Source organism: Montipora capricornis, chromosome 7, assembly GCF_036669925.1.
Source record: "Montipora capricornis isolate CH-2021 chromosome 7, ASM3666992v2, whole genome shotgun sequence".
NCBI lineage: Eukaryota > Metazoa > Cnidaria > Anthozoa > Scleractinia > Acroporidae > Montipora > Montipora capricornis.
In genome coordinates, this window is record NC_090889.1 from 39,620,182 (window position 1) to 39,630,181 (window position 10,000).

The 10,000-nt window shown below is 38.7% G+C and overlaps 1 protein-coding gene and 2 non-coding genes across 3 annotated transcripts in view; 1 reads left to right on the plus strand and 2 right to left on the minus strand.

Annotated features, from left to right (window-relative positions):
* The window catches only part of LOC138057176 (uncharacterized), a 436,205-nt gene that overhangs the window by 276,441 nt on the left and 149,764 nt on the right, over positions 1-10,000 (minus strand). The window lies entirely within an intron of this gene.
* On the minus strand, positions 3,418-3,490 carry Trnas-aga (transfer RNA serine (anticodon AGA)). Its single transcript has one exon. It is a non-coding gene; the product is annotated as a tRNA-Ser (tRNA).
* On the plus strand, positions 3,740-3,812 carry Trnas-gga (transfer RNA serine (anticodon GGA)). The gene has a single exon. It is a non-coding gene; the product is annotated as a tRNA-Ser (tRNA).

The following is a 10,000-nucleotide window of genomic DNA, read 5'->3' on the forward strand; positions in this document are numbered from 1 at the left end:
TAGCACCTGACAGCTTGTTTTCGATGTTGTATTTGATTTCTATTTACTTTTCGACGAATAACATTCAATTAGGGCAATACATTTTTTTCAAGGACAGCTGCGAAAGTCACTCGGTGCTAAAAGCATCCAAATATCTTATATTCATTTCTTCGTTCCTCCTGGGGGCTTTCTCTTTTATTCGTTGCTTTTTGGGGAAAATGAAGATAATGTGCACCTGTGAGAACAAAAATGTCTGCAAAATAAGAAACACGCCCACATACGCACAACAAGCGACCGTTTCGAAAACGCTTAAAGTTCTTAGCTTTGTATCTCGGTTGTTCGAAAGCCGATTAACTTAATCAAGGATTAGCGTAAACTTTTGTTTCTTTTGCCAATTTTTGTTTTTCAAGATTGACTTCTTCTAATGTAAAGTTCCGCCAAATATCAACGTTGAACAGCATTTGGGAGTAGAGAAATAAATACCTTGGTTAGTTTTTAATTTGGGATTAGCGCTAATTGGCTTTTGAACACCCGGGCCCTGGTTTCCAGCCTTAATACCCTGTCCTTTTCGTTCAAATTTTGCTCAATACGTTTCCTTTAAGAAACCCATTTCCATGTTGCAAGTGTTTGAAAAAGATATTACAGTTGTCCTTCCCACCGATTAGTTGTCATTTGTAATTGTCAAAAAGCTCAAGAACATTGCCAAAAAGCGTTTATCACATAATGGGAAGTGAAAGCTATTGAACAGTGCATGGACCGAAAGTTGTGCTCTTTCTGCTTATATTTAGAATAATGTGCTTTTCAAAAAGTGGTCTGTTCAACAATCCGTTCGGGTTTTTACTTATCTTAAGTCACGGGAGTATATCTTCAAGTACTATGTTTGGAAGAAACAACCTTCTTAGATCTTGTTAGAGGGCTAATTTTAGACTCTTCTTAGGTTTTTTGGCAATTAGTTAAGACTTTTAAAATCTTTACAGATCTCTGCGGAAAGTAAATACACACACCGATAGCAATTAGCAAAGTTTAATATGAAGTTTTGTTTTCTACATTAAACTTAAAAAAGCAGAGCTAAAGATATGTATATTTTTTATTTCTTTTTTCCTTTTTGTTTAAGATTCAGCTTGAGTGTAAAATAGCCTATAGGAAAAATACGTAAAACAAATAAAATAGAAAGTATTATTAAGGAAATAAAAATATTACAAAAATAGTCTCAAACATCAGATTGAACATCGCCTATACCAAGCCAGGTAATAAAGGGTTCTTGATTTTTAATGCTAAAATAAATTGGAAATGGGAACTAGATGGCTCGTGCAATGTAATTTAATTTAAAGAGTAAGGCTGGACAAAATAAGGGCGAAAAGGTCTTAGAGAGTTTTTTTTCCCTAATGAATATGGCGTCAATTTTAAGCTGTTGTTTGTAATTAATGGTGTTTAATTAAGAATACGCCTTCGTTACTTATATGGAATCCAATCCTTCTTTAATCCACCTTCCTTTATTTGAGTAACAGTTTTAGGTTTCGATATGTATCTGACGTTTTGAGACAGTACGGTTATTGTTAGTTCGCTTTTCCTTTGAGATTAGAATTACTCAAGTTTTTCGCATGTGATTCATTTACATTTAAGAATAGTTAAGGATTATTTACCGAAATAGAGATCAATTTCCATCACTTTTACCGACACTGAGGGAGAATAATTGTTTTAGTATGTACCACACAAGTTCAATAATCAGCCGAGTTTATCGATAAAATTTGCTCCTCGGTAACCGAAGCGAAACGGCAAGCCCTTGTTCGTTTGGTTAGAGGTGAATAGTCACAATGTCATCATGCATGAAACTTGCAATATCTTTTTTCACCCATCTCTTTTCAAACCGTTACATTTTTGCAGTGAATTTTCTTTTCTAGTTGTGCAATTAGTCAGACTTGCTTTAAATTACTTCACTATCTGCCGTTACTTAAACACTTAAATAAGTGGCCGCAACTCTGCGGAAGCTTGTTATCCAGAACTCACCTGCTTCCAGTTGATGAGAGAACCTTTTAGTGTAAATGACTGCGCATACAGTGAGTGTGGGCGGGAAACAATTATATTAGCATATTTGACGTCGGCTGATCTACTCGAAAACCTACCAAGGTTTCAATATTACATTTCTACTTTTCTCGTCGTCAAAGATGAGATTTCAACTTGCTGTGAAACTGCTTCAAAAACATAAAAAACAAAGCATATAATAATGTTCTTCAGAGGTATTCCGATATTTAAGGGACTTGTATCTTTAGCATTGAAGTTAAATGTGAGGGAATATGACATCAATATCCCTTCAAAGGAAGGTCTTTTGACTGAGGCTTTCCTTGCCATATTTCTTACAAAAAAAAGCGTTTTATTTAAATGTATTTTTTCCGACAATCACGCATCACGTAATTCCCTTCGATGTCGACAGATCTTTCATTCTTTTCAAATTTAAACCACTATTCTCGTCGTGGTTGCGTAAATTTCAGTTTATGGAAACATTACAAACCTAACTTTAGAGATACTCCTACTTAGAGAAACAACGTGTTCTTCTATCGACTATTTCCAACTATATGAAGATTAAATGGTAGAGATAACTGGGAGTGAGTTTAAATTTCAGTGAATTTCTTCTGGGGGTCTTAAAATCTTTGATCAACGGCGACCGTTTCACTAGACTGGCAAAATAGACAAATATATCTTATGATCAAGAGAAAATGAGGGGACAAAGACGGAGGCTCAGGGCGTTGGCCGGGATATGTCATGTCCACGAAAGTTATTTTTAGACGAATGGAAGTCTTTGTTCTAGCGGAAGTCTGTCTTCCGAGACGTCCGCATGCAGTCTTGCCTCGCTCTTAGGTTCTTAGTGAAAAGAGAAAATGACGGCACACGTGGAAGGCTGATGAATATTTATTTTCTTTCAAGCATCGGACCGAGGTGGGCCAGCATGCGGACGTCTCGGAAGACTTCCGCTCGTCTAAAAATAACTTTCGTGGACATGACATATCCCAAGGGCTGGACCGGGAGCGTCCCTCTCTGTCCCCTCATTTTCTCTTGTTATGATCTGACAATATAGTTCTTCTCGTTTATTTTCAACTTATGTACATTTCTGGCCCTTTGTCTGCAAATCTGCAACTTGGAATTGTTTTAACGTCGCTGTTCAATGAACCATTTTCCCGGACCTTCAGATCTTTGGTTCTTGCTTTTGTTAATAGTGCTTACATCTATCTTTTCAAATACAGCTAACAAATATCAAATGCCACAATGGATTCTTTAATTTTGGTTTTGAACTTAAATATCACCAGCAATGATTTCTTAATGATGAAATGGTCTATGAAATGAACCATATATGAACTGCGGATATGAAATCAAGTGAAGCTATGATCTTCGCAGTTATGAGCGTAATTTTTGCACTTGCGTAGAGAAGCCTGAAAAAATTCAGGACTTCAACGGGGTTTGAACCCGTGACCTCGCGATTCTGGTGCGACGCTCTAACCAACTGAGCTATGAAGCCACTGACGTTGGGAGCTGGTCATTTGTGGGTTCTAATAGTCCCGTGAGGAATAAATCAATGATGAAATGGTCTATGAAATGAATCATATATGAACTGCGGATATGAAATCAAGTCAAGCTATGATCTTCGCAGTTATGAGCGTAATTTTTGCAATAGCGAAGAGAAGCCTCATTTCATATACCGTTTCATCATTGATTTATTCCTCACGGGATCATTAGAACCCACAAATGACCAGCTCCCAACGTCAGTGGCTTCATAGCTCAGTTGGTTAGAGCGTCGCACCGGAATTGCGAGGTCACGGGTTCAAACCCCGTTGAAGTTCTGAATTTTTCAGGCTTCTCCACGCAATTGCAAAAATTGCGCTCATAACTGCGAAGATCATAGCTTCACTTGAATGATTTCTTAAGCTCCCACAAAATTAAGGCAAGATCAGTAAGGAACTTGTTTTATTCAAAATCGTTGATTATTTTGGGGTAACTTAGATTAACAATTTCCTCGACAACCATTTCTTTCTACATTAATTCATTTATGTACATTACGGGACAATACCCGTGGATAGTCAACCATTCGGGACACGGAGTCCCTTACACCGTGAGATCGACCTCCGATCGTTTACCCTCCCGACAGTGATATACCACCGACAGACCACAATACTGGGAGCTCCACGCCCTGCGCGCTCTTTGCGAATAATTAACAATTATTTTACGAGAGCGCGTTGGATATGAGATGGTAAATAACCAACGAGGTGCGTAGCGCCGAGTTGGCTATAACCAGTCTGGTAGCCAACAAGCGTGAATTGTTTTATTAAATTCTTTAAACTCGAAAAGTTTGGAAGAAAGAAATTCCAGCGAAAAAAGGGAGAAAGTCCTAAGATGCGATGTTGAGTTATACCTGGTGGCCTGACAGACACAGGCTCATGACAAAAACATTTCTCACCTTTTTGCGTGCTTGTAAGCTTCGGAATTGATCAAAACATTCCACAAAAAGGTTTTTTTTCCCTTTATACCGGGAGAAATTTCGCTCACTAACGTGATCAGTAACTTTGTTTTTCCACCAAAACAAAAGAAAATGTTTGCATGATAATAAAGCTCAATTTCCAGGGGATTAGTTGGGTACACTAACATGGCCGCTGTGACGTCACGTGAAAACACTCTATACCGAGCGATAAGAGAGCACTGGGACGAACTCGTACCGGAATGAGTGGTCGTACCTCGACAAAGAAATGTACCAAGGTGGAAAACGCCATAAATAATTCAGTGTGTTGTTTCTCAAAAACCTGTGAAAATCACGCTGTGCCCTGAACTATTTTCAAAATCCTGTGAAAATCACACAGTTTTTGTCAATTCCATTGTCTTCGTTTCGATCCCACGAAGATGTGAGCCTCCCAATTAGCCGGTACTTGTTCCCTTGAAAAAAAAGATCTGAATTAATCATAGTACCATGGTTGATACAACAGCACCGGAATACTCAGTTTAATTTTACAATTATATTAAGAAAAATACGTGTCTTTTACATTTTATAAAAATTTATCAGGAGTAAAATCATGAAAAACCATGAAATAAGTTAGATATTATATATAAATACCTCGAACGTCGGTATTAATCCATATACATCCCTCAGGCCTACGGCCGTCGGGAGGTATATGGAATAATAGCTCTATTCTCGGTATTTATCTCATAGTTACAATATTACACGAAGAGTTTTTCTTCATTTGAGGCCACAATTCAGCTGCACTTAAGAGTGACCATCAATAATAATTACTGTAATTAAATTTCCCCACAGGTATCAATTCACATTGGACGTTTTAATATTTATAGAAAGCATTGACGTTTGTATTGAAGTATAATGGCACGTCTTTCCAAGAAACACGATTAAATCTATAACGGGTTTTACCTTTATTTGGCATTGAACATTTTTCCTTTCATATTTATGCATTTAATTTTTCATTTCAATATTGTTGGAGAGTTTTCCTTTCGCTTGAGATCAGAATTCAACTATATTCATGGTGTCTCATTACACTAATTAAGTTAATTCAGTAGTCGTAGTATATCTCCCCCTCCGAGGATCAATTAATTTTTCACCTGTTAGTTTTATAGAACAGAGTTGGGTCTGTGGTACTCTTCAAGAGATTAACAGTTCGCTTTTCGAAGAAACACTAAAAACTATGGCAGCTTTTCCTGTCATTCTTTGTCTGACCTTTACCCATAGCCTTGCATCAGCCGCTAAATCATGTACTACTAATCAACCCCTATCAGAATACGGTTTCGCTCTTGTTGATCACTCGTATCATTCATTTATTGCTGATCGTTTGGCTTCTTGTTACATCGCTTGCAATATGCAACCAGCTTGTCAAAGCCTCAACTACAATCTTGCTGACAAGACTTGCGAGTTCAACAACGACACCAAATATTTTCGTCCCAAGTATTTTGTGGAGAAACCAACATCCGTTTATGGGAATAACCATGATTCTGGTAAGTTGGTTTTTCTGTTTAGAATATCAAATATCACCGTAATCCCTTTGTACTTCATTCTCGTTATTCTTATCTTATGAGCAAAAAGAATTAGCTTTTAGTTCAGACAATCAATGAAATTTATTTGTCAATCTGATTCTATGAATTGATGATTTATGTTGAAAATCAAACTTTTAACGAACAATGATGATTTCCTCTAGATTTAGAAACCTCGTACATGTTTGAAATACGTTACCATGGGCGCTTTCCCTTTAACCAGAAGCTTGAGTTAAAATTAAAATTTCGATAATTTCATGTGGCCGCTCGAAACCAATCACATCAAAGAATATTGTCCCAAAATGTAAACAGCGACCAGAAATGAACCGATGCGACCGAATTTTTCTGATGTTCCAAAACTTTAGGACCACTTTGCAAGATATGCCAAAATGTCCAAAATAATTTTCTGGAAAATTTCCGTTCCCTTCGATCAGTCCTTAAGCGTACCTATTCAAGGTTTTTTTCTTTTTTTCCAAATTCCCGGTCGAATGGAAAGCGCCCAATGAGAAATACAATGGTCACCCTTCCTCAGAGACCCTGGGGCAGATAGTGGGAACGAGGACAAAGTCGGAGCGGGCGACTTGCAAAAGTGCGAAGAAAAAATAATCGGCTCTTATTTTTCCTTCGTACTGTAGCTCGTCGTATTTTTCTCGCCCGCTCCGGTCGTGTTTCCGTGCGCACTATCTGCCCCTGGGTCTTTGAGGATGCGTCCACAGTACTTTTGTCCGGATTTTTCTTTTATTTTTCGGATTCAAAAATATCCGCGTCCACACGTAGCGTATTCCAGTCGTTTTTCCATCGTTTTTACTGTCCACCCGTATCCGGATACACAATTATTACTCTAGCGTCCAGTGCTTTTGACAAAGATTTTGCTTGATGAGCATGCGCAAAATCGTATGTTGGCGCCATTTTCTCTGTTTTGTTAACGAGATGTACGTGAGAGTCTTTCAAGTAAAGACTTGTTTCCATATCTCAAAGTGCCCTTGGACGTGAGGTGCCTGGGAATGAAATTAAATCGCTGGAATCGGTCAGTGTAAAATGCAGACTGAAGTTATAATATAACTGTTGAAAAAGACCAAACCCCTTAGAAATGCTAACCTTAGGCCTAATTAGGCCGAAAAAAAAAATTTAGGCCTGACTGTTAGCATTTCGATTCAATGATTTAATTTCATTCCCAGGCACCTCACGTCCAAGGGCACTTTGAGATATGGAAACAATTCTTTACCGTCTTTCAAGGTCTAAGGACCGGATACCCCATGTTGATTTATCTCATCCAGGAAAGACTGGATCCAGCGCGTTCGAATTTTTAACGGATACCACTGTCCACACGTATCTGAACTCACAGCGTATTCAAAAAATTGCACTCTGGAGACATCATTCGAAATTTTTCGATTTCGAAAATATCCGATTTCGCTGGATACGTGTGGACACAAGCTCTATTCGAAAAAAATTGCGGATACAAAAATTTCCAGCTGCGTGTGTACGGGGCCTAATTCGCAGAATGTATATAAAGACCTAAAATGCTCGCCGCTTGTGCAGCACGAATATTTTTCCTCTTAGAACCCATAATGAAATCACCGTAATATTTTACGCTGTGAAATTAAGAGGACTTCTCAGACAAATGAGAAAAACACTGCTGTCCTTTACGCTAACCCAGCTAACCCACAACCAACGGCATCGTGCGCGTACAACAGTCACCGCTCATTTTCTGTATTTCCTTCAAGACTCTTCTTACCAATCAAACACTAGAATACCTGTGCTATGTTCCGAAACTCTAAGGACATGAAATGATTTACGTAAGGGACATTGCCCACATATTGATAACGATCCGAGAATTCTATTTACATTTGCCATGCGCGTACACGAACAGTCATCGCCAACATTTTCTCTTGTCATCGCTTATTTTCTTATTTCCTTCAAGACTCTTCCTACCAACTTAAAGGGGATGATAAGATTGCGAAAGATGACACAACGCTTTAAAACCACTTTTAACTCATTCGTTGCACCCGTTTGTGGTATCTTATGTCGTTTTCTTTCCCATTGAAACTCCGAATATGTTTGATGATTACGTTCAGCCAAAACGATGCGCAGGCTAATCGACGGCATCCATTGCAATCTTTCGTTCAAGAAATCAAGATCTTCACTGACTCTTTCAAGTTAAAGTTTATTTGCTTAGGAAGCAAAAACAACACGTTTTTTTTTTTTTAACTTTGCATTTAATTTAATCGATTGTATTGATTTACTTGGTCTTTTAATTGTCTCGCATCATTGTGTGCTAATTCTCTGCGAATGGAGAAGAACGAAAATCGAAACGAATAGCATAAGCCTCAAGAGAACTTTGCAATTGCCAACAGGGGAAGGAACGATGAACCAATTGTGAAGCCGGTTATGAAGTAATGTTCCTTACTTTACCGAACTGATCAAAAGTGAATCTTTATTTTTGATTGTTGACTGTTGCTATGTAAACAACTCTGAGCAGTAATTTGTCTTGTTTTAAGCAAGAAAATACGATTAATCAATACTTGTGTAAATAACAAGACAAGTATAATCATTTCTCTCACGATGTCTTCACTTGAGTTGTAGCCGATAACGACGTTTCGACCGTCTCGACTGGTTACGGGCTACTCTTTGTATCACGGAGGTCGGCTGTGATTGGTGGAATTCAGGCTTATTGTTCCGTTGAGTAATTTCCTGAGGTCTGATTCAAAATGGTTCACGTATCGATCGCTTGTCGTGTTATCCACACGTCGTGAATTTCGAAGCCATTATCCCTATTGATGCTACAAGTGTGAAATCTTATGAGGGTATAGCTTCCTTCGCCCTATGATGTGAGCTGTTTATCTGTCCACTAATGGATCACTGTGAGGACTAGCCAAAATGCATGCATCATGAAGCTTATTGCAAAATCGGCCTTATAGCCTGAATAAAATAAGCAGTAAGAATTCGAAACGTCGCGATCTAGAACCGAAGTGACACAACGTAGGACAAACGATCAGAAGACTGCCATGCGGGAGGTCATGAGTTCGACTCTGGCCGGACCAATTCTCAGGGTCTTAAATAACTGAGCAGAAAGTGCTGCCTTTTGTAATGACACCTGCAAATGGTTAGACTTTCAAGTCTTTTCGGATAAGGACTTTAAACCGTACGCCCAGTCTAACAAAAATCCAACATGTTAATAAGTTCCCTATGGGACGTTAAAGAACCCGCACATTATTCGAGAAGAGAAGGAGATAAAGTTCCCGGTCTTGTGGCTGTCCTTTATGAGTGTATGGGTGGGTGGGTATAATGGTCCACATCAGCTAAATAGCTGGAAAAACTTCAACCTGCTCAAACGAATAAAATAACAAAAAAACAAGCAAACTTATTGTACGATATTAATCAATAGTGTGTCCAAGCCAGCTTATTTGACAATTTATACCAGTTCTACTGACCAAATGTTTTCTTGTTTTAAAACTATACCCATTTTGTCACAGAACGTCCTTGGCGAAAGTTGAATTCAGCTGCAGTGTGTTTTGGCGTAAGGGATGACCAGTTTGGCCGCTTTGAGGTCGAAGTCGGTGGCTCTGTTGATGCTGTCAAACTCGTTCACCTCAGCGGATTGGTGAACTGTAACATTAATCGGAACAATAAATCGAGCAAATGGGGATGCCGTCCGGATTGGGGAAAAATTCATGTCGTCATAACAAACACATCAAACATCGTCCTTCTGCCTCACGCGGGAGTAACCTCACCATACACCATTCCCGGATATGGTCCCAATTCCAACGAGATTGTCTTCAGTGATTTCCCAAATCCACTTCACCTGTCTTCTGGGCAAGATTTACGCCTGTGGCACCTGAATGATTTAAATAATTTTTCACCGAAACAAAGAGCGGGAAAATCATGCGCTAATGTCTTTGCCAAGTATATGAATTAAATCTTGGCCCAGTACAGCAAAACCTCTGTGTCGCGGAACATTCAGCTTTGTTTTTATGAGTCAGGTTAAGGGCCTACTGACGTGTTT